At 42.3% G+C, this 25,399-nt stretch overlaps 1 protein-coding gene across 8 annotated transcripts in view; it reads right to left on the bottom strand.

Moving 5' to 3' along the window:
- ATXN1 (ataxin 1) overlaps positions 1–13,895 on the bottom strand; it is a 381,747-nt gene extending 367,852 nt beyond the window's left edge. For 6 of the 8 annotated variants that reach the window (XM_058555206.1, XM_058555204.1, XM_058555205.1 and 3 more), the window contains exons 1-2: positions 13,674–13,895; positions 5,670–5,781 (exon numbers count right to left, since the gene is read on the bottom strand). The gene's annotated coding sequence lies outside the window, so the exon portion shown is untranslated. Of the gene's footprint in view, positions 1–5,669; positions 5,782–6,472; positions 6,523–12,508; positions 12,835–13,673 lie in introns of those variants that run through there. The other 2 variants (XM_058555208.1, XM_058555209.1) reach the window with 2 other exon arrangements.
- Between the last annotated feature and the right edge of the window lie 11,504 nt (positions 13,896–25,399).

The following is a 25,399-nucleotide window of genomic DNA, read 5'->3' as shown; positions in this document are numbered from 1 at the left end:
TAAAAAAGCATTAAACACTGGATAAATATTAAATCCTTTTTTAATAATTTTCGAATGCACAGGGGCTCATTTAAAAAGGAAGCCTGGTTTTGATTTCTTTTGGAAAATTGCACACCGTTCAGCATTTAACCTTGTATTGAGTGAAATATTAACAGGCCATATAATGGTTTCAGTGTTCCTTCAGTAAAGCTAAGCAGAATTTGAAAAACATATCCCCCAGGCCTACAGTGGAGCTTCTGGAGCACACATTAAACTCAACGCTCTGCTCAACAAGCCCATCACTGTTAAGTAACTCATCAGAAAATAAAGAGGGAATTACCAACGGGGAATTGCCAAGCAATTAGTTCTCTGAAGCAGATGACATACAACTGTTGTAGGGAGGAGCTTCTCGGTTAGTCATATGTCAGAGTCAGAGCCTTCTAATCTGTAAATAAAAATGCATCACATATGATTACAGCTGGGATGGAGGCTGGGGCTGCCAGCCTAGCGCGCCGAGAGTAAATCCTGCAAGGCTTCTTCTATTCCGTGTGCCTATAAAGCGAGACTTGCCTCTGAAGACATTAAAAAAAAATCCTTCTAATTTTCATTCAGCATAAGAAAGACAAACTGGCCTTCTGTAAGCAGGCTAAGAGAAAAATGATCTTTCTTCTCTATCCTGTTGACATGAGATTCATTAAGATTCAGCCACTGGGCCAGTCAAAGAGAGAATACCAGAGACTAGGAGGGACAGGGACAGGAGGGTATATGAGATCTGAGCTTCCTGGTGGCCACCCCAACTCGAGCGTGACCTCCTTTCACCGCATGTTTTGTTCTTAGGGTGGCTTCCAGCGCCACCCTGTCACCTATCAAACCAGACAGATAAATAGCTCCTATCTGCCAAATCTTGCAAGCTGAGCAATGACCCAGTGAAGCTCTTTGAAGAGTCAAAAGTTCATCATCTCACCGGGACTCTTGATGCTCAACAACATTTGGAACCCAGCTTAAGCCAACCCCCTGAAACACAGATAAGCATATTGCTGCTGTCATCATTTTCTCCAATTAATAATTATTGAAAGTACACAGGAATATCAGGGAGGGATGAAGAAACATACAGACAGGCAAACACCACACCTGAAGGCTCATCGCCCATGATCCCTTCTCGGATCCCGACCTCTGAGAGTATCTGCACCTCTGTTATGGTTCTTTAAATATTACTCCTTGGCTTGCCTTGCCTTCTGGACTCCACTGTAAGCTTCTCAAGGACAGAGCTCAGGGCTTGAGAGAAAATGCACAGCAGCAGTTAAGAGTACAGGCTGAGGTCCAAGCACGACTCGACCAGTTAACAGCTGGGCAACCTTGGCAAGTTACTTATCCTCTCTGTGCCTCAGTTTCCTCATCTGTGAAATGGAGATAATAATAGTGTCTACCTCAGAGGACTGCAGTGAGGATTAAATGAGTTAATACATAGAAAGTGTGAACCATTGAGCATCTCTATAGTTCTTTTAGGGCCTAGCTGGCATAATGCCTCTCATACATTAGATGTTCATTAAATATTTGCACACAGAATAATCTGCTCCCTGGAGTTCTTTTCTCCATCCCTATCACTCCTGTCCTAACGTTCTTGTCTTTTAGGAAAGGAAAGTAAGCCATGGCCTCATCCTGGGCCATTTTGGGGAATACAGGCAGCTCATCTAAATAACACAGGTTAAAAAAAAAAAAAAAGCCTTGAATTATCTTCAAATTTTCTCCAATTACATTAAAAGAGACTGCCCAGTAACAGCAATGTAACCAGGTAATTTCCAGCCCTTTCCTTCATTTTGAGCCATGTAGTCTAAGGATCTTTCTCCCCAGAGCCAAGGCTCACTAATTCTATATTACTTTATTTTCTATAATGTATAGATGGGAAGCCAAACTGTTCAGAAAGCTGCAGCTAGTAGCTGGATACACACACACACATCACATTTCAAAGAGTCCACATAAAGCCTCTAAAGTTACAAAACATACCCATATTAATGCGATTTATCAAAGTACAGTAAATGAATTGCCACAAATGAACAACTGCTCCAGAGTCAAGTAGATGGCCCAATGTGATTTACGCATATCACGTTGAGATGAATAAATCAGTAGTGGAAAAGATCAAAGGAAATGCTGGAATTGTTAACATGTACAGGGCTTCACTGAAAATCTTCTTAATAAAACTGTTTAGAGGAAAATAGAGGGAAAATTTTGTTTAAATGAAAAGAGATCCTGCATGCGCTGAATTTCAAAAGCAGCATTCATTTTCATGCACACACATATTAGATTTAGCTCAAATTAGCTCAAGTTCCCGTTTTTTTAAAGGTCTTAAAGGAATAAAGGTGTCACCAAGATTTCATTGAGCTGAAGTTCAGCACTGTGTTTCCAAGACTCCTGGGCGTGTAGAGAAGACCCCCATTATCCACCCATGCATCACCCCAGCTTCTCCACCCGATCTCCCTTCGCCTCGGGTCTTAAAGAGGAAGCATACAAAGGCTGTGCCACACCAACCTTCCAGCTCCTCTCCGCTGCCTCCACTGCCTCTTACCGTCTCTCTACATATTCTACGCCAGCCAATGTCATCGCTGAAATATAGTCATGCCCTCCTGCCTGTGAAACTTTCTGCCAGGCACAAGAATCCCAAGCCCAATTTCAAAGATCATTTTTATGCCAATGATTCCTCCAAACTTATCTCCAGACCTGACCTCTAGCAATTTTATTCTCCCACTCTCTACTGTCTGCCCGACTCCAGCAACTCAGATGTCCACAACACCTGTGCTTCGGCCAAAACGGCCTCATCAGTTACATACCATGCACTTGCTCATTATGTCTCGGCCACTTAAATGGTCTTCCTCCCGCTCAATCCATCTCTTCCCACAGAGATGCTAACCAGCCTTCAGGGTTCAATTCAAACGATCCCTCCTCCTCCAAGTCTTTCCTCAGCGTCCTACTCAGCATCCTTCTTCTGAATTCCTTCTGTGTTAGAACTTACCCCAGTAAGTACAACCCACCCCATTCTGCTTTCCATTCGTTGTTTCAGAGCATTTCTGCTTTCCCCTACCTGACCACGACGAATCTAACCTCCTTCTGGTAGCACTTACTCACTTTCATTCCCGCAGCACTGTGGAGTAGTTTAAAAAATACACAGTGAATAAATGAATGAATTATTTCTTTACATAGATAGTGCCTGTGAACAAGTTAGGTCATAACTTGCTAGAGCTGAATCATATTTATAAAATAAGTAGAACCAGAAATAATTATAATTTAGGTTTTAATTTAAAAATAAAAAACCTTAATGAATATAACAGAGGACAATATGAATGGTACTGTTTCCCTGCCCACATTTAGCCATCAATTGTGAGGACTGTAACGAGGCCATTATTTATGCAAAATGTTTAGATAATGCTTATAAGCTTCCTTTAAATGTAATCATAGAAAATGTCAGCTGCTTAAAATTCAAGGTGACGCTGCACTACTCTGTCAGTAATACGAGTATTCATAAGACACTCAGACTTGCTTACTATACTATAAAAATCTGGATCTTTTCTCAAAAAGCTACACATATTGACCAAGACATATGACTTCCTGCTGCCTGTTTTTTCACAATAAAATTCTTGAGATATTTCTGTTTTAACAAATGATTCTCTTAAACATCGCAGGTTAAAAAAAATCTGCATGTATATTAACCACATAGGCAATTAAACTACTTCCCCAAAAACTTACATGTGAAGATTTTCTGCCTAGCATATAACTGTTAAAATGCATAACACTCCTAAAAGATAAAGTAGCAATAAGACACTGTAGCCCCATTCAGCTGACACCTGTAGACCTGAAGAGGTTTGCTTTTGCATGTAACTCTGGAGTTATTCAATTTTCTTTTAAGAACACCTCCCTAACCCACAGCCAATAAAACGGAAAGTACCCAGTTCCATATTTCACAAGGATACAGTGTTTGTGATAACTTCCTGCCTCACCCCCCACAGGACTTTGCTGACTACTCTTTCTGAGGCACAGTACCCTCATCATTCAGGTTTTTGTTTGTTTTTACTCAGACCACAGATACTTCATTTATGCACGCAACTCATCGGTCACCTTACAACAATGTAAAAACAATACATATGCACCCTATCTCAGTAAGAAAGTTGGACTAACACAAAATTCAGAAAAGTAAACAAAAGGCTCATTTGCTCTGCAGAACTGCAAATGTCTACAGTGTTAGTCCAAAGACCAAGGTACAGGTATATTTACTTGTTCCAAGTCATGTATGGTCCAGGAGCAACCATCACAAAACAAGAACATTACAATTACCCTGTCAAGAGATAAGTTTCATGATCACAGTGATAGCTTATGTCCATGGATCACAGACCATAGGCCAGGCACTATTCTGCAGATTATTCCACTCCATCCTCACAGAAGTCCTGGGAGAAAGTTCTAATATTATCTCCATCTTACACACTTAGAAACTGAGGCACAGAAAGGTTACAGGGCTGCCCAAGGTCACAGGGGCAGCTCTAGATTTTAAATCCAGACAGGCTGGTTCCACAGCCCCATGTTCTTATCTCAGATGCCACGGAATTTACATGTAACTTAAACGCTGAATCTTAGGTGTGGAGAGGCAGCTCTTTATCTAAAGAAATCTGCTGAATCACGTTTAAAATGAACATTTTGGTAAAGCAGATATCCACCTCTTAACAAATTAGTTGAAAATTCAGACTTTTGTATGTGAGGTTTGGTAAAAGTAGACTGTGCATCTCACCAAGTAAGGAAACAGCACAGGACTCGGGAAGAGCTGCCCAGACATGGAGCATCAGTATGATTCCAAGAGACCATGAAGGCTCATTTTGATTCAGTAGGTCTAGGGTGGGGCCCCAAATTCTTTTTTTTTCAACCTCTCCCGGTGATTCTGATGCCCAGCCAGGCTTGGGAACCTCTGAACTAGTCTATTTCCACAGCTTGGAGCAGGACTACTCCCAAGGCAAATAGAAAGAGGGGATCTATTTCACCATCTCCTTTGCTTGCGTACATCAGTGTTCCCAAACTCGGATTGCCCCAACTTCTATCTAACTTCCATTTCTCCCGATTTCAGTTAGGCAGTCTCCTCTTGTCCTCTCTTCACCAGAGAACCATGAGTCATCAACCCTGCATACAGCCTGTGTCTGCATGACTCTCCGGGTCAGAAAAATTTACTGTACATGAAGAAATCAGGAAGTTGTAAAATCCAAACAGACACAAAGCAATTCAAGATTCAACAAATACTGGTGGCCACTGAACAAACAGGCCTCTGTCTCCCGAAACATGTGTCATACTATAACAATAACCTCAAACATGAAAGCTGGGACTTAAGATAACTGTTTGGTAGCAAAAACATTCTCATTGCATCAAGTAAAGGTGACGATTAAAAGGATCAGGCTCAAGCCCAACACACAATAATCCATCATCACAGAGTCAAATGCAGACTTCTTCATTAAACAAATAAATAAAACCCAAAAGAGGGACACTTTCGCCCAAGTTTTATAAAACCTCTCTGGGCAATTTCCCAATTTCCCACACAGTACAGTTTACGAAGACAATTATGTTAAACAGTCCACAAAGTGCTAACATACGGCTAGTAGGCGATTTTCCCAGGTCAGACTTGATCCTCAGATGGAAACTAGCGAGCATCGCAAAATTCTCACCTGATACATGATGGACTTCCCTGTAGTGGCCGTGGAGAAGGCTGTTGTACAAGGATGACCAACAAATCTGCAGCTTGAAGGGGCTACCCTGGTGACTTGCTGCACGACGCTCCTGCAATGGTCCAGGGAGGGCAGGAGAAGAAATTAAAATGAAAAACAGAACAAATTGCTTTAAAAAATAATTCCCCCTGAACGTGTCTATGCACTGAAATCTGAACTTCAAGAACATCAAATTTTGCATTTTGCTTTATGAGAATTACACAGATACCAGCCAGCTACAAAGGCAGGTCTGGTTTTATTCAACAGGGCTCGGAGGGAGGCCAACATACAAAAAGGTCATCCCTTCAATCAAGTGAAGAGCTTGGTCTCCCCACTTAAGCCAGCCACTGTCATTCTTTTCTCTAATGATTCTAACCAATCATCGGATAAACATGCTGGTAATCACAGGAATATCATGTGAAAATGGGCATGGACTGAATAGTAATTGAGCCGAAGTCTAATTTTAATGTGGCATATATTACTATCAACATGCAACCTGAGGGACAATCATGAGAGCACAGTTATTAGGAGACCAGCGTAATGGGACAGAAAATTATCAAGTGCAGAAAAAACTTTGAAAGTATGCATGTTTTCACTCAACTTTCCACTAATCTTTTAAGTAAATTATTGAATGTATGGCTACTTCATTCTCATTTTGTCACAATGCCTTACACATGGTTAAGTAAAAATTATCCACTGTACGATGAATGAGTGAATGTGTGAATGGATGAATGAAAGAAAGAATGAATGAATCTTCCATATACCTTTCCATCAGGGAGCTTGGTGCTTGTAGTAGTTTTTGTGAGGTAAAGACCTATGCATAGAAATGGAAGAAGTTGAAGACTCGATCTGCTAACATAACTTTTAGCCCTAGCTATTAAAATAGTATTTCTAAATACTGGTAATTCCCAATTGTCCACATGAAATAGACAGAATCAGGAGCACAGTCATTATAAAATAATCCCCAAACTAGTCATTGCTGGACTGATTTTCAGTCTTTGATGACTGGAGCTGATCTGCATATTTGTTTAGGCTGATTTTAAATTTAGCTTGGGTTTCCTAAGCCCACGCCAGGTAACAGTAGGAAAGAGAAGGCCCAGGATTATACTGAGTGTCAGAAAGAAACTATTCTGGAGCTATGAATATGATCTCCAAAGTGAATAATCTGTAAACAGGTAAGTGAGCCAATTATCCTCGGGTACATGGCAACACATCTCAGTAGTCATGATTATTTTCATCCATACACACTCACTATTTTTAAGAGCACAGCCCAGCTGGAAAGGAAAATAATTTCGATTGCTTTCCAACACTTTTCAAAGTAATGAATAGTAGCCAAAGTATTCTTACTTCTAACTAATTCATTCACCAAGTATTTATTTAAGCATCTCTTGCATGCCTGGGACTGATATGCAGAAGAAGTAAGTTTTCTAGTCCTTGGTTTCCCACATGCAATTTGTGAGTATAGAGAAAGAAGGTAAGCTGTCCTAGCCTACAATGTCTTTCAAGTCCTCGGAAGACACTATCCCTCCACTAAGAAGCTTGTTGAGTTACAAATATAAATAGTGGCCAAGTTAAATACAAGCTCACAAAATTCTATTTATTCTTACACAGTACTTGTTTCAAGGGGGTGGAGGTGGGTGTTGATTTTATCGAATAACATCTCAAATGAAGCATCAAAATACTTGATAATCATTTTCAAACAAGGTGCAGGTACCACGGATTTGCAGACAGGGCTGGCTTTATGAGCTAACAGTTGAGAGAGTGTTTGCTTGTATATTGATGTGTGTGCACACAATCCTATTTACATATCACCTGGCAGATAAGGTTTTATAGAGTCCAAATTACAGTCTCCTCCTATTCTGCTAAGTGCAGAGAACAGTCAAACATGATGCAAATGCTGTAAAATATTAATTTACTCTCGCATCAGTATGCCTACTTATTTCAAAAATACTTGTGTTGCTACATCAGTTAGCGTAATTAGGACTGTTAACATAACTTGCTGTATTCCATCAGAGGGAAGAATTAAAAAGAACACAAGAATTAAAAAAGCAAGGCAGAGTGGATTTGTTGCAAAAACATACAAACAATATACAAGAAAATAACCTATAGAATGTTTTATACAATATACACACTAAAAATGAAATATTTAATATGTTAAAAGCACAGCAGAGCAACATAACACAATACTACTAATACCGGCAGATTACCAAGAAAGATGGCCTAAATAATATTGACGTGATAGTTAGTAAGGAGGAGATACTGCACAAATAATATAAAAACAGGAGGTAATATAAATACTTCGAGGAGAATAGGCCAAAGCTAAGGGTGCAATAAAAGAAAATTTACCATACACAGGGATAGAAAATTACATATTCTTCGAATGTTAGAAGCATAAATGCTTATAGATTTGCAGCTATGACAATTATCACTAAAAACTTCTGCTAAATAACTCCCTCGAAACATGTCATGTTAAAGAGCACCTAAGTGGGGAAAAAAAAGAAAAAAGAGTTCCTCTCAGCCTGAATCAAAATACCATACTCAGGGGAACCTCTGCCCCCTTAAGTCTCAAAGTCTGATTACACTATAATGAATTTTCTGAAAAGTCACTTTTCAGGATAAAATTTTGCTTACATTATGGCAATTATCATTGCAGTTTCATTACTCGACAAATGGGATGCATTAAAAGTTACAGAAAAATCAATGAAACATTTCTCCTCACATCAAATATGTCAAAGAAAATATAATGCTTGTTGCTTTTTTGTCTGTAATAGTTCTAAACATGTTTTAGTACATTTGAGATGGTAGTAACATGTAGTATAAATATTTATAATACATTAGCCTGAAGAGTTTAGATTTATAAGGATTATAAAATATATTACTACACTGCTAAACAGAAATATATAAATTACAAAACAAGAAAAAGATTTTTAAAAACTGCCTCCACAAATAAAGATTATTTACCTAAAGTTTTTTTATTACTCTTGTAATTTTAAGCATTTATATATTTTTTTAAAACCTCGATCCAATTACAACTCTTTCAGCTAACATTTAAAAATATTCTCTAAAACTAACATTCGGCATACTCATTATTACATCACCTCTTAAAGAACTTTTGAATGAGCATTTTATTAAACTGAATTAAATGAAACTAAAATTTGAATAGCATGATCGATGACTATAAAGTTCATTCTTGAAAAAAGGGCAGTCCTGTATGTAAGGCCTTAAAACAGAAATCTATCGGGATTTCTACGATTTATTATTTTTGATGCTTCTAACGAAATAAGGAAGGCCCGTTTCTGATAATCTTGGAAGTATGACCAAAACTAAATCTGTTCTCTGAAGAAGCTAAGCTGCACATACTTATATCTCTCACAGAAGTCAATCATTCAAATTATTGAATTATTCTGAAAACATAAAGCAATGGAAATCAAATTATCTATCTCCCCCTGAAAATGATATTCTGTCTTGCTGTACTATGTTACTTTACATATACAAGTATTGAAGCCTTTCAGAGTCTAGACTATGTGTTACTTTCAGACAACTATAGTTTAAACAATTAATATTCACTCCTATCTTTACTAAATTTCAGGGTTTTAGTAAAATATGTTTATGGACTAACTTCTAATAGGAAACAAAATGAGCCAGTGTTACAGTGTGTTAGTCATCAGAAACTGTCATTCAAGGTAAATGCAAAAGTAAAATCCACTTGACATTTCAAAATGGAAAAAAAAAATAAAGGCACACGATGTAAGAGGAATGTGAGTCCTTGAACTCTGTAATGACAACAAAAACAGGAGTCGTAGAAAACTAATATTTTAATAATCTTTTAAGGCTGGCCCGTCCCAGGACTCCCAGACAACTGAGTAAGGTACATTGAAACATAAGGCCATTTACAGATATTTGACCCAAAATCTAACGGCTAAAGAGTTTTTTTTAAATCTTTCTCTAAGAGTAAAAGGCAATTCAGAGGCCCTGAAGCCGAGTTATAATATTTCTGATCAAGTATCACTTCTGTTTATCAAACCCCCTTATAACAAAATCAGAGAACAAAATATTGTCTTTCCCTGTTCCCAATCAAGTACATTTTTCAACTTACTTTAGCATGAATTTATTTGTGCACTCAAAAACACACATTCACAGTTCACTGCAAGGAAAGCAATTTTCTGTATGCTGCAAAAGGTAATCCAGGACCACCAAGGTGTTGTGTAAAACTTAAACTTCTGTGCCTTACTTTATATCCTTGCTCCCCATCTATTTACCTCCTATAAATAATAGCCCGTTTTAACAGTAACGCTTCATCTGAGCAGGCCACAATCAAGTTACCAACCACATAAACTCACTAACCGGTAGAAACTCGTAAACCCCCTGTGAGGAGCACTGAGTAGCTCTCTCAATCCTAGCCCCAGGGGAAAAAAAGGATTTACCAATTTAGCTAAGGGGCTGTAACACTGTAAACAGACTGGCAGAGTCACAACTCAATCAAGACATTATTCTTCTCCATTATTTTTCTTTCAAATATCAGGGTTATTAAAATACTCCCCCTTATTTGGAATGCCTGAGCAATACAGAGCTTCAACAACCAAACCTACTTTTCTTTTCTTTTTTGCAACACTATTATTTTTCTTTGCTTAGCAGGCTTAATAAGGTGGCGCCCTAACGCAAAGAGGAGAATGCTGCTCTCTAAATTATTAAGTGCTCATTAAATTATATCCCAAAATAGAGTACAAGTTGTTTATGGTGCAAAAGCACCATACATTATCAGTCTACCAGCTATAGGCCTATATCCTCTCTTACCTGAGACAAAAACCTCTTAACTAACTGCCACAGCTGTAAAGATCACGGGGAACAGATCCAAAGGAAGAATGAGTACATTCAGTATGGCTGCCTACTGTCAGTACCGTTTTCTATTATGATGGCTGTAAAGTTTTAAAATGTGACAACGGAGATATCCTTCCCAAATAAATAACTTGCACTGAATAAACCCCTTAAAAAACCAGTCACGACGATTGGCAACTTAGGTTCTAAAGGACGAGCGTTTTCACACCTGAAAGGGTTAAGTGCCTGCAAGTCCAGAGGCACCAGCCTGCAAAAGAAATGTTGCTTTGGTAAGCTCTGAAAGGTTTCTAACAAGTACCAAATACTTGTTGATCTGTTCACAATAAACACCAGCAGGATTGTTGGGCTCCTTTCACTGTCCAGGGAGATGCATTTACATACTGCACCCAGTAAGAACAGCCTGTGGGTCTCCTTTATAAAAGTTGAGTAGCTAGAAGCCTCATTCAGTGTCTCCAGTCCAGATGACTGAAAGAAGACCAATTGAAATAGTGAAGTCTCTCGTCTGGCTTGGGCAGCACAAATACTGTGCATAAAACACTTGGAGTAGTCCAGGCACAAGACAAACCCACCTGAATGGACGAGGAACACTGTCTGTTGCCATGGCAGCCTGATCTAATTACATGAGTGATCAGGGCTGGAGTAAGTGCAACGAAAACCTACACCACTGACAGTATCTTCATGATGAGAAAGGCAGGCAGGAGAGCCCTTCAACCTCTGCTTTACAGAGAAGGTGGCATTCAAGACCATTTGTGTGTGGAGCTGCTAAAATATTGACTGATGCATGCACAGTTAGAGGGCAATCAGAGGAGATTAAACGCCACAGCATTAGCCGCTATGGTGCAATCCCTTTCTACGAGTTCATGTGCAGGATTTTCCCATCCTTCTCTCTGGTTCTTCCTCCGGCATAACGGCATAAGCTTCATTCCAAAAAAAGCTCAAGTATCCAACTACCTTCACCCACCAAATACACCAGAGGGTGGGCTTAACAGGAGCTTCTAGGAACTGCAGGGCTCCTCAGAAACCCAAACAGAAATGGCTTAGCTAACATTGTTGAAAAAGTAACTAGCTATGACTAAAAATAACCACCAAATAACTACCCACTGTGTGTGCTCTATGTAAAGATGATGCTTAAATATTAAGAATACCCTGCATTATAAAACACAAATGTCATTGAGATGTGACTACTAGATTCCCAAAGGAGAACTTATTTGCATACACACATTGCCGTGCATGCACGACAGGATGTGCAGGGAGCATGCCACTCTAAGGCATTAGTTTTTATTCTGTGGGTGTAATAGGGTCTTCTAATTTTGCTAATTGTATCCTGTGGATCTCACACGGAAGCTAAGAATCTCTTCGGGGACAGAACCAGTTTGGAGGAGTCCCTACTGCACAGCATACGGTAAACAAAATAAAAATAGCTTGCCGTTCTCGTTAGCCACATCGCGCATTATATAACCAGCTTCCGACTGGCTTTTTTTCCCCCCTTACTACTCTTCAGCAATTTCCCAACCTTCCCAACTATTTATATTACCCTCTTATCTGTCGGATTATATACTAAGAAAGCAAAACAAAACAGAGCAGCCACGGGATTGAACCGAACCCCACAGTTCTTAGAAACTGATTTTTTTTGTTGTTTTCTGGCAGGATCTCCAACATCACCCTACTTCCACCCCCCACTAAGGTTCTTGCTCAATCTCCCTAGAAAACCTGAATTGTTTCATCGCTGCCAGTCAGCCCACTACGTGGTCTGACATAAAATGAAAGCACAAGCTACAGAGTTTAGGAAGGCGGCCTGAGGGCGGGAGGCTGAGGAGGGGTCGGGGCGCTGCAGAGTCAGCCAAGTGGCCACAGAGGGGGCTCCCTCCCCATGGCGACTGCCCTCGCTGCCCCCCTCCCCCGCGCACACACAAACACATACGCACACGCACTCGCACTCACGCCGGGCTCTGCCACCGCCTCACCTCTCGCTCCGCCCGTCCGGCCCCCTTCCCTGCCCCCTGCGGGACCGGCCTGCGCGCAGCTCTGGAACCACGTAGGAAGAGGCAGCGGCGGCGGCGGCCGCGGGAGTGGCAGAGTCTCCAGCACGGCCCAGAGTGAACGAGCAGCGGGGCTCCAGGGCGCATCCCAATCCCCGCAGCGCCTCCTCCGCCGCCGCCGCCTCCTCTTTCCCCTCCTCCTGGCTTCATTCACCCTCTCAGCAGCGGCGCAGCCGTTCACTCCCGGCGCAGGCAGGGCAGCGCCGGCCGCGGCTCTTCTGCTCCTGCTGCGGGCGCTGGCGGGGGCGCCGGTCCGGGCCGGGGCGCTCGCGGGCTCCCGGCGGCGACGGCCGCTGCACATGATCAGGAAGCGGCCGTACCAACAGGGCGGCGGTGGCGGCAGCCAGGGCCGCCACCGCCACTCCAGCCGCGCTCCCGGCACCCGCACGCCGGCTCCCCTCGCTCCCACCCCTCCGCGCCCCCAGCGCTCCCACCGCCCGGCCGTGCGCAAAGTCCCGGCCTCCGCGGGGAGACCCCCACCCTGGGGCTCGCAGGCCAGGCGGCCACCCGCGGGGAAGCCTAGCCCTCCTCCAGACCCACTGGCTCTCGCCGCCCTCTTTGGAGAGAGGGAGGAGGGGGCCGCGGGAGGAGGGGGCAGCGCGACCCCCGGCAGCCGCCGTCTCCCCTTACGCCACCTCAAGGGAGGAGGACATGGCTCGCCGCACTCTCCGCCGGACCGGCAGCCGCGGAGCGGGGCACCGCCGCCGCTTTCCCCGCCCGCGCCCCCAAACCGGGCGCACCCCCTCGCCCGGCGGGCGCCCACCCGGCCCCGGCAGACCCCCTGCCGGACGTCCCTGCGCCCAGAGCGGGGGTGTCGGCCCGGGAGGCTGGAGCAGGGGAAGGCTGTATGTACACACGCACACATACACACACATAACACAACACGACGCGTCGATTTCCTTCGCTCCTCTTCCAGCTGTTTTTCGTGCCGCCGATTGGGGTTTGGGGTTTGGGGTTTGTTTGCCGGTTGTTGCTTTTACCCCTCTCGGGAGAGCGGGGATGGGGGGGATTTTAATCTAAATAAGGGGAGAAGGGGATGGGGGGAGGGAGGAGGGAAAGAATCAGAGGAGAAAAAAAAATAGCCACTTACTGTAAAGTGTAAATGGATCTGGGGTTGCGTGGGGAAGGGGGGGCAGAGGGAGAGAAACAGTGTCTTGCGGCTGCTGTAGCTCTGGCTGCTGCTCCACGGGGCTTGTTTTGGATCCCCCTGCAGTGAAACAGGTCCTGTACGGCTCCGCCACTGTAGTAGAAATGATGTCTGCGGTATACTCTGCTCTCTCCTCCTCCTCCTCCTCCCCCCGCTCCCCTCCCCTCCCTCCTCCCTCCCCCCTCCGCCCGCCCTCCCTCGCTCCCTCCCTCCCTGGCGCTCTCTCGCGCTCGCTCGCTCGCTCCAGTATGTAAATGTGTAATAGAAGCCAAATATGGAGCAGTTGGCTGCCGCCGCCGCAGCTCAAGGATCCGACTTGGGGGCGGGGGGGCACCCTCTGGCGGGCGGCGGAGAGAGCCGCTGTGAGCACCGCGAGCGCGCGGCGCAGCGGCGGCCCGCGCCCTTAACCCTTCGGTGCGCGCTGCCCGGGCTCGGCGGCCCCGGGGGAGGCGGGCGCGTTTCCCAAAGACTGGATTGCGATCGGGGTGAGGAGGGCGGGAGGGGAGACACGGGCTGAAGGGGAGAGTTCTTCCAGGTTTGGGAAAGGGGCGGGGAGCTGAAGCGATGAGGTAATTTTAGCGGTGACCGGTCGGTCCTCGCGCGCCTCCCCGGGTCCCTGCACCTAGTTGGAGAAAACAGAGCGACATCAGGGTGCAACTCGGGCACCCTGGAGGACTCTCCGAGGGGTGTCGGGCTTCAACTCCGAGCCCATGAAATACCCCAGGGGAAGGGGAGGTGGCCAGTTCTGATCCCGACGTGCCCTTCGTCCCCGGCGCGCCGAGAAGCATCTAAGAGGGCTGACTTCGATCGTCATGCAAGTTAACCCTGAAACCGGTTTAGCTTGGGCTTTCCGGAACCCAGACCACCGGGCCGCGGGGATTGCCTTTGCGTGCAACTCAAGAAAGTTTTAAGGGTCCCCCCGATTGCACGTGCACCCTTACCTTTACTGCCTGCGAAAACCGGTGACCTCCCTGCTCTCCTTTTTCTCTCTGCAGGTCCGGAAATCTGCTTGGGGTATTGAACTACCCAGCTCTAGCCTTGGTAGACGACCCGCGCACTCCTCTTGCAGCTAATTCGGGATCATTAATTTAATCGGAAATGAGGTAACCAGTGTAGGAGATAAAGAAAGCAAACCGAGCATCGAATGGCACTTCTTGTGAATCCGCGCTGAAGAACTTCCTCTGGACTCAATTTTTAAGTGCGGTTCTCAACTCCCCACCATCCCGCCCCCTCGGCATCTACCACTGCCAGGTGTTAGCTCGATGGGAAAGAATTTTCTTTGGAGGGGTGCACCTTGCCAACAGGTGTGGCACCTGGAGGAAGAGAAAGCACATCCACGCTATAGCGAGGTCGGTGGGGCGTTCTCCTTAATGCAGATAATTCTGGAAGACCAGTAGGTGTCGGGACAGCGTTTGACTTTCTTCAGGTGCTTAGAACCAAGTGTCTGGAAACATGATCCTTCCACGTAAGTTTCTCTCGGGAAGCCACCACTACTGACTGTAAGCTGTATTTAAGAAAACTTTTGGCTGAGTTTACTTATGATCTAACGGTTAGTCACCAACTGAAGCAGGATACAGAATCACCAAGAGAAATATGTCAGCTTTTAAACAACTGTATTGTAGAGTCAACGTGCTACAGAAATAAAAATAAGCATACTAACTAGGAAGGTGTAGGGCCCCGGAAATCATTTTTTTCTCACATTTTGAAATACCATGCACATATACATGGCTACTTAAATAGAATTACTCTTGTTCACTCTTACTCATGTCTACAACTTTTTTTTTATCATTTAACAATCAATGATTGCTACAGTTTAAACCTCGAGGTTGGACTAAGGTGATATTGTTGGTCTCCTTACAGCCTCTAGTGGACAGTTTAAAATCAGTTTTCTGAAAAGGCTCTGCCTGGTGGTGTTTTCGTTGACAAGCATTATCAAGGTGAAGGTTAACATCTCAGAACATAACCGGGTAATATCTCTTCCCCCCACTTGGCAGAGCCGGCTTCTGAAAGGAGCAGAAGCTTGTTGGCTCTGCACGTAAAAGCCGTATGCGTTGTGCGGCAGGTATTATATTACTGGCCTGCGAATAAACAGAGAGCTGCTGCTATTCATTTCAGTTTCAGACAGATTTCATAAAAACTAAATTCATCTAAAATATTTTTATAACAGAAAATATTGGTTGCCATGTTTTTGGCTTAACTGAGATGTTTTTATTCCAACTCCTGATCTGCAGACTGTCCAATCCACCTCCACTTTATTTTTAGACATCTTACGTGTAGAGAATTTGGGGTGAAAAAGAGCTAATCTTTTAATTATTACATTGACATAAGCAGTTAGTTTAAGTTATTTTAACAGCCTTAAATGAAAACACATAATTCAGATTAGAGTTAGTCAATTAATTTAAATGTTCCCTCAAGGAAGCGAAATATGTATATTACCGAAACAGTAAGAACAATTAATAAAAAATGTGTCATTTACTTGCTTAGCCATTAAGATTAAAGCCATAAACTGCCATTAAAATCTGTAACTGTTTCTTCCTGCAAGGTCCAACATAAACATAATACTCATGATGGAGTTTCTTTACCTTCAGTACTGAAATGTTTTCTTTTCAGATGGCAAAATATTAAACGTGCAATCACAAACAACTGGCACTGATTCTTTAAAAGCAAGACTTTCTCATGTGAATAAAAACTCAATGAAAGAAGAGATGGCTTTTCAAGAAGCCAGTAGACAAAAATGTGGTACTATAGTCCTATTCATAAACTTGATACTATATTCGTACGAGCATAGGCCAAACTTTGAAATTAGAGCAAATTGAGAAATAAGGCCTGCTGAGCCTTACTCCTAATATGTGTTCTGGATTGCTTAAACACCATGGAAAATCATTTTCAACCCTTATGTCTATTTCATTGTTTTGGTAGTATCTACTTTTGAAGGTTTAAAATGGGCTATCAAGTATATATTCTATCATATAATTATGTATTACATCTTGCTTCTGAATGCGTAATCTTCAGAGCAACAGCAGCAGCATCTGGGAACTTTTTAGACATTCAGAATGAGAGTTCCACCCCATTCTACTGAATCAGGATCTGTCTTGTGATTCCTAAGCACATTATAGTAGGAAGAACCTTGTCTATACTGCAGGGCCCTGTCTAGATGAATCTGGCCACAGCTGCAGAACTTAATTCTTCTATTTATTCCTTTTTTACTCCCTCACCCTGTTATTAATTTGCACTTGTTAATGGAAAATTATTATATTTTATGCTTTGTTCAAATAGTACTGCATTTCCAAAGAGCCCTGATTTATGCACAAATCTGCATCATCATTGCTGAGAGAACACTCTGGGAGCAATGTACTGGGGTCTTGAATGTGAAGGTTTTCTTCACAGCAGCAGAGGGAGCACAAGAGTGCTTAATAAAACCAGTGCATGGGCCCTCCAAATGGTAAGGGATTTTAAATTGTACTATAAGTTTTCATTGGAAGTAACCTCTTACATCATTCAAAACAAAGCAAAACAAAAACAAGCAAACTCAAACAGCTTACCAAGTTATAACAACTAGATAATTGGACAGATTGGAAATTAAATACAATATAGCTATACTTATTTAGAGTTTAGGCTTGAATTCTTAGAAAGTAAACCTCAAAAGTCATACTTGGAAAAGATGCCTTAGTTTTTCTCCCGTCAGAAATAAAGATAACAGGATCCAGAATAAAAGGCAACTCGAAGAGTAACTCCTGTTTATCTAAAAACATTGGGGTCAGTTAACCCAACACTACGTCAGATCAATTCATTTCATTTGGAGTCAAATATGTTGGTGAAAAAATGTGAACTTTTCACCATGTTTACTTTCACAGTAATTGTAGGGGTTTATCCTTATGTTTGCAGTGGTGAGGGTTTACGTTTCAGTTATATCTATGTGGCATTTCATACTTGCACAGTCTTCCGCACTGCATCTTCACACACTTCTGTGAGGTGGCTGAGACATAGGAAAGCCGAGCCTCAAAAAAGTTTTGGAACCAGGTTGTGCCTTGAGAGCACTGGGTCATTTAATTGTTACAATAATCCATTCAGGTGTTCAGAGAGGAGGGGAATGGTAGAAGTTCAAATCCAGCAGCGTGTTCTTTGCAGTTTTAACAGTTTTTCAGTTACTAGATAGTGAATGTTTAATAGTGAATATTTAAATAAGAGACTGTCTTAATTCTCAAGCTGCTTCTCATGTATTTATTGTTTATTTACCAGCAGCCATTTATTTTGCATCTACAATAACTAGGATCTGAGAATATAAAGATGAGTAAGACATCTCTGTCTGCAAGGAATTCACAGCAAAACAAATCTTAATCTTTTGAAAAAATGTTCATTTTGACCATGATGAAACTTAAAGATTCATAGTTGATTGATCCAGCACCTCTCAGAGTCATTACATCAATCAGACTTCCAAATATGAGAATCAAATACTAGAATCATTGAAAATCTGGGAGGTGGGAGGGCAATTGCATAACATCTGGAAGGTGGGAGGGCAAAAATAATTTGAAATATTAATATTTCAAATTTGTAAAACAAGCAAAATGCAGAGATGTATTTTATCTGAATGCCTTCCCTAACAAAAAAATCTTATGAGTAAATTCAAATGGTAAACATTTATTTATTTATATCTTTAAAAAAATTATTAACAAGAATTTCCTCCTACGCTAAAGAAAGATTTGCCAAGTTTCTGCCTGGAGCAATTTGTTATGGCTGTGTCATAAATCCTGGAAAGTTTGAATTTTTAATGGAAACACTGACAGACCTTTGACCATGCTATTATAAGGAGGGTGTTATCCTACATATGTCATTTAAAAATCTGAGCAAATCATAGTGTGCTTGCAAAACAAATATACTTTCCTTAGATTGCACTCCCAAATAAAGCTGGGGAGAGCAGAAAAGTAAAATAAACTAAAAACAAAAGTGAAAACCACTCACATAATAGACTCTGAGGTCAGCTCACCACACCCAAACTAAAGTCACTGGCTCTGTGCATGGCATGGAGACTCTTAAAGGACGTGCTTCTGAATCATCTTTCTTGACCCTCTGTGGAACTGTAGCAGGATAGGCTTCTGGGTAATGAAAATGACATCAGCAGTAGTCGAGTGAAATTAAAATCATTGTATTTAAACATCTGACAACAACTTATGATCTAACAATATACACATTAGGCTATTTTAAATAAGATTCTGTCTACAATTAAAAATAAAAACAGGGCCAGCCCCGTGGCTTAGTGGTTAAGTGCTCGCGCTCTGCTGCTGGCGGCCCGGGTTCGGATCCTGGGCGCGCACCGACGCACCACTTCTCTGGCCATGCTCAGGCTGTGTCCCACATACAGCAACTAGAAGGATGTGCAACTATGACATACAACTATCTACTGGGGCTTTGGGGAAAAAATAAATAAATAAAAAAAATTAAAAAAAAAAGAATTACGCTTAAAAAAAAAAGAACCCTCCTGTAAAAAATAAATAAATAAATAATAAAAACAAATGGGGCTGGCCCAGTGGTGTAGTGGTTAAGTTCTCCCACTCTGTTTTGGTGGCCTGGGGTTCGAAGGTTCAAATACCGGGCGCGGACCGATGCACTGCTTATCAAGCCATGCTCTGATGGCAACCCACATACAAAAATGGAGGAAGATGAGCACGGATGTTAGCTCAGCAAAAGGAGAAGGATTGGCCACAGATGTTAGCTCAGGGCCAGTCTTTCTCACAAAAAAAATAAAAATAAAAAATATATAAAACAAGTGCTTTAGTATAGCTCTGCACTGTCCAGTATGGCTGTTAAGCACTTGAAATGTGGTTAGCCTAATTGGGATGTGTTATAAATATAAAATACACCTTGGACTTTAAAGACTTAGTACATTCACATACACACACACATACATATATATACATATGTATATATATACGTGTATACACATATATGTACCAAAAATTTTCATATTGATTAAATATTGAAATGAAAATATTCTGCATAGGTTAGGTTAAATAAAATATGTTGTTAAAATTAATTTTACCTGTTTCTTTTTACTTCGTAGTATAGCTACTATAAAATTCAGAATTATACGTGTGAAAGTGTTGCACATTATATTTCTAATGGATAGCACTGGTATAGATCATGGGCTGGGGAGGGGCAAGAATTAGCTCTAAGAACCCACAGTTGGAGACTTTGGGATCCTGGCTCGGCCCCCTGCAGTAGTGTCTAACTTCCTCAGGCTTCCCCCTTGCAGTGTATATCATGGACCTTACCCCTTCGTAAATGATCCCTGAGAGTAAGCTGTCAGTGAAGGCATAATCTCAGTGCGAGATCTAGTATGGGCCTACAAAACAAACATTTGTCTTCTGTGCCTCAGTCTTTTCTTGGAGGGTCTCACGTACTTTGTACCACCCTCCACCCACCCCCACTCCCCCGGAAGCTGATGGAAAACTTATGCTCTGTTTTAGAAAGCACAAGCCTTCTAGAGTTACAGCTGGTTTTGCTGTTTGTGTCTGAATGGTTTCTGGTTGATACCTTCTAGTGACAGATGGCTTTGGCATTGATAATGAAAATTATATAATTGCTGCTTAACTAGAAAACAAATCAAGGCCACCAAAAGGAAATCTGTTTTTTTTAAAAAAAACACTTTCTAATATATTTAGTACAATAGGACACGTCAAAAGGAAATGAGATGATTTTTAACCATTATTATTTATTTTGCAAGACCTAGATAAATTTTCATCAATGTAACTGTGACCAAGATTGAAGGTAATGCAATGACCTATGAAATATCAGAATTTATGGTCTTAATCATTTAAAGAACTTAGCTCTTCTTACATGAAAAGAAAACAAACAACATTTCAAGGCTTAGAGTGAGTGAGTTTTACTTTGCTGGGTATTGGCCGGGAGTGTTTGGAAATCTGTTAAACGCATTTCATTAACAACTTGGCATTTTGTTTCCCCAAAAGAAATACATTTCCAAATTACAATCAAAGCCCAAAGACACCACTGTTTGAACATAAGGTAGTGGCAATTGATGGTTGTACATGGTAAGCTAGGGATGCCTTTAAAATAAGATCATGGGCAACAAGAGGCTAAAAAAAATAAACATCAAATTGTTATGGAAGGAGGGTAGCAAAGTTCTTTGTTATTCTAACTTCATGACATTAAAATACATAGCTATAAACTCGCTCAGTTACTTTATTTTTCTTGAGTCAATATTGGCCAGGAGAAGCTGACCCAAATGAGGGTCAGAGTTTAAGAAAATTATTTTTATGAGGAATTTACCAAGTTTACCCCAAAGAGGAAAAGTTAGAGAAAAATGCATTGGCAAACTTTGCTTTTTGACACAAATAACTAGAGTTCACAGACGAGACTGGCCGTGTCAGGATTTCAGCGAGGGTTATCAGGCAGCTTGATATTTACAGAACCCCTTCCAGTCAGGCCTCTCCAAAGTTAACTGCTGAGAGACTTGGGGGAGCTCTCAAGACTGATGGCTGAAGATAGGGATTTGCTTTGTGTCTGTGGCACAGACACGAACCGATAGCTGCTGCCACAGATGCTTTCTGACAGAGCAGAATAATAGCACTCAGACTTAAACTGTAAATTACAAACAATCCCTTTTTAAGTACAAAATGAATGCACAGAATGGAAGACCCTGTCAGCTACAATGCAAGTAAATCAAGTAGAAGACAAATTGTTCACTCATACCACTGCAGCCAAATTTTTATTCTGCTAACTGTGCCATGATGGGAGAGCTTTTCTTCTTTGTCAGATATAAAAAGAAATTAATACATTGTAATTCTAATAAATATGTGAGGCATCTGATGCGTCACCTCTGAAAGCCAATCGAGTTACATGATCTGTTTCCCAACCCCTTCCCCTACCTCTGGTTTGAAAGTTGTAGCTTAAATACCAATAGTAAGAACATGTGACCCCATCACTCCCGGAGCTAGCTTTTTCTGCAGTCAATTTCATAATTACATGACTCCGCCTCTCTGCCGGGCACTTCCTTCCCCCTCGCTATCCTCTCTCCCCCACCCCCAGCAATGAATCATCCTGCATTTAAAGAGACTTAGATGACCCAGTGTGAACTTTACTGGCATCCTGTACATTCTTATGCCAAAAAAGGGGAGTTGCTTTATGACAGAAAGCTCGCCAGATCCTGATGCAGATCAGAGGCAACAAGCTTGGGTGCTTATCTGGGAAGATCAGTGAGGAGTTAATTTTCCTAGATCATGGTGGTGATTCAGAATTGCATATCTCAGTTCACGATCAGGTTTTTAAGAACCCAGTTCAGCCCTTTGTGCAGAAAGGAATATATCAGAGGAAGAATGTTGGCACATCTCCTTATGCAATCAGGGCAGAGGAATTTATACCACATTCAGCTCTTTGATTTCTTCAGATCTGGCTGAGGGTGGGGTTTCCATATTTGTGCTTTGGCAAATGTGTCTAGTCATTAACTCCTCCCTGTATATACTCCTAGAGTTCTTCCAGGTTATCGAGTGCTTATTTGTGCATTTATTAAAACCGGAAACGTTTTCCCTTTCGTTTTTTTTAATACTGTGTCCGAGTGATACAGATTAGGTAGGCAATATGGGCCTTGTCTTGAAAGACTTTTCTCTCTCTTAAGGAGGTAAGGCGTGTATCACTGAAATAACAGTGTGCTTTTGCATATAATTCCCTCGGCTTGGGAAGCCCTTTCTCCCTGCCCCCCCCCCCCTTCCTTTGCATGGCGATGTTATCCTCATACTCTGAGATCCAGCTCCAGCATCAACACTTCTGTGAAGTCTTTCCTGATTATCACAAGAGTTTGCGGCTCTGCCCAATGTGTGAGTCAGAGAAGTGCTATTTTCTTATTCTTTTTATTTATACAATATTTTTTTAAAAACTCTGACAGAAAAAACTCAGGGCCATAAGCACAGATGGAAGGAGTATCCCAAGTGAGAGTGTCTCTTATCTGAATACTTCCTGTTACTCCCAAACCCATTTGACCTCTGCTTACGGTTTCAGCATGCGTCTGTCTTCCTTTTGTTTGTTGCTCCAATGATATGACTTTCCCACTGGTCAGTTCTTCATGTGAGTTTCCATTGCCCTCTGTTGTGGGCTGAGTTGTGTCCCCTAAAAAGGTATATTGAAGTCCTAACCCCAGTATCTGTGAGTGTGACCTTATTTGGAAATAAGTTCTTTGCAGATGTAATTAGTTAAGATGAGGTCTTACTGGATAAGGGTGGACCATAAATCCACTATGACTGCTGTTCTTATAAGTAGAGTAGAAGACACAGAGACACAGAAGAGGCATAGGGAAGAAGGCCATGTGAAGACAGAGGCAGAGATCGGTGTTTCACCGCCACAAGCCAAGGAAAGCCAAGAATTGCTAGTAACCACCAGACGCAGGCAAGGAAGGATTCTTCCCTAGAGCCTCAGAGGGAGCAGGGCCCTGCTGACACCTTGATTTTGGACTTCTGGCTTCCAGAACTGTGAGAGAATAAATTTCTCCTGTTTCAAACCACCGGGTTTGTGCTAATGTGTTACAGCAGCCCTATGAAACTAATACACCCTCTTTATGAGATCCGTGATTACAGGCCTGTTGGCATTCTTCTTTCTTCTCTTTATTTACATGTAGACCCTATCTCTTTCCTCTATAGATACATGTAGGCAATCAGTTCTGGATATATGTTTGGTCTTTTACCCATGACAATACCAATAAACAAAAGGTCCAATGGAATAAGAAAGTTATCAAGAGAGTTCTAGAACCACCTCCCCATTATCGCAGAAACATCTGGCTTCTGGCCCCAGACACAGAGGTTACTGGAGGTCTGAGAAAGCACAGGTCTACTCCTGCACTGGGCCTCAGCTCAAAGGTCTTCTACAGGCCTCCTCAGCTCCCTCTACTGGTGCTGGAATGCACCAGCAGCTTTCCTCTCAGAAGTGGTGTTTCCGTATGTGGAGTGAGGCTGAGGAAAAGACCAAAAAACTAGTTGTCTGGCGTTGAAGAAATACAACCGAAAACCTGCTACTCTTTTTTTTTTTTATTGTTAATTTGAGTGTTATAAAAGTGTTTGTGAAAACCTCAGTCTTTCTGATTCTCATCTTTCAGAGAACAACTGGACACTTATTTGTTTCAAGAGGCTTTCCCTAGCACGTACAAGGAGGCCTTAACCTCAAGCCCAGAATCCTGAGGTATGAGAGTCACCATGAGACGTTTCATACAATTCTTGCATACAGATCTCAATAAATGGCAACTCCGTCCTTCCAACTATTCAGGCCAAGAAGCATTTGAGTCATCTTTATTTATTTATTTATTTATTTGTGAGGAAGATCAGCCCTGAGCTAACATCCATGCTAATCCTCCTCTTTTTGCTGAGGAAGACCGGCTCTGAGCTAACACCTATTGCCAATCCGCCTCCTTTTTTCTCCCCAAAGCCCCAGTAGATAGTTGTATGTCATAGTTGCACATCCTTCTAGTTGCTCTATGTGGGACGCGGCCTCAGCATGGCCGGAGAAGTGGTGCCTCGGTGCGCCACCGGGATCCGAACCCAGGCTGCCAGTAGGGGAGCGTGCGCACTTAACCGCTCAGCCACCAGGCCGGCCCAACATTGGAGTCATCTTGACTCCCCTCTTTCTTTCATATCCCACATCCAATCTGCCCCAAAATACGCTTGGCTCTACCTTCAAAATATATCCAGAATCTGACCATTTCTCACCACTTGGGCTGCTACCGTTGGAACTAAACCACCACCATCCTTCATCAGGGTTGTTGCACTGGCCTCCTGAATTGCCTCTCTGCTGCCACCATCACCAGCCCCACACCATGGGGGCTGCACCAGGTGATGCCACAGCTCTGCTCAGATGCATCCAATAGCTCCTCCATTCCACGGGGAGTCAAAGTCCTCCCGTGGCCTACAAGGCCCCACACAATCACAACACCCTCAATCATTCAGATCCCATCTCCTATCGCTCTGCTCCTTGCTCCCACAGCTCCAGCCTCAGACAAGCCAGGTGCTCTCTTGCCTCAGGGCCCTTCTGCTTGCTGGTCCCTCTCCTTGGAATGCTTTTCCTTGAATAACCACATGACTCACTCTCTCACCTTCTTCAGTCTTTTTTCTAAAAAAGCAACCTCCCAGTGAAGCCCCCTGTGACCACCCTACTTAAAATTGTACCCCTTGTCTCTCCTGATCTACCCTGCCCTGCTCTATTATTTCATGAAGGTCTTACCTTAGAACATTCTGTGTCATTTCCTTTTTGCTTATTTGTTTATTATCAGGAGAGCAGAGATTTTTGTCTATCTTATTCACTGATAAACCCCAAGCACCTAGAACAGTCCTTGGCCCGTGATAGACACCCACTAAAGAGTCACCAACTGTTAAATGAATTAATGAATCAATAATATTTTTTGGGACCTACTGTGTGCAAAGACTTTTAAGCGCCAACACAATGATTATCTCATTAGAAGCTAATCCAAAATAAATGTGTTTTGTCCAAGCCATGGTACATCTTCCATGTACTTCATCTTCGATGTAGTTATATCTAGTATAACTATTAAAGCTGAGTCAGAATGAGCTGAATCTCACATTCAGGCTGAGATTTGTGAGGAACTTTCAAAAAAAAATTCAAAACCAGAATTGAAGAGAATGTACGAACTTAACAGCAAGTTTTGGTAAAAATAGAAA

Source organism: Diceros bicornis, chromosome 14, assembly GCF_020826845.1.
Source record: "Diceros bicornis minor isolate mBicDic1 chromosome 14, mDicBic1.mat.cur, whole genome shotgun sequence".
In the NCBI taxonomy this organism is placed as follows: domain Eukaryota; kingdom Metazoa; phylum Chordata; class Mammalia; order Perissodactyla; family Rhinocerotidae; genus Diceros; species Diceros bicornis.
The sequence above is the reverse complement of the archived record's forward strand: the minus strand, read 5'-3'. Positions and strand labels throughout refer to the sequence as shown.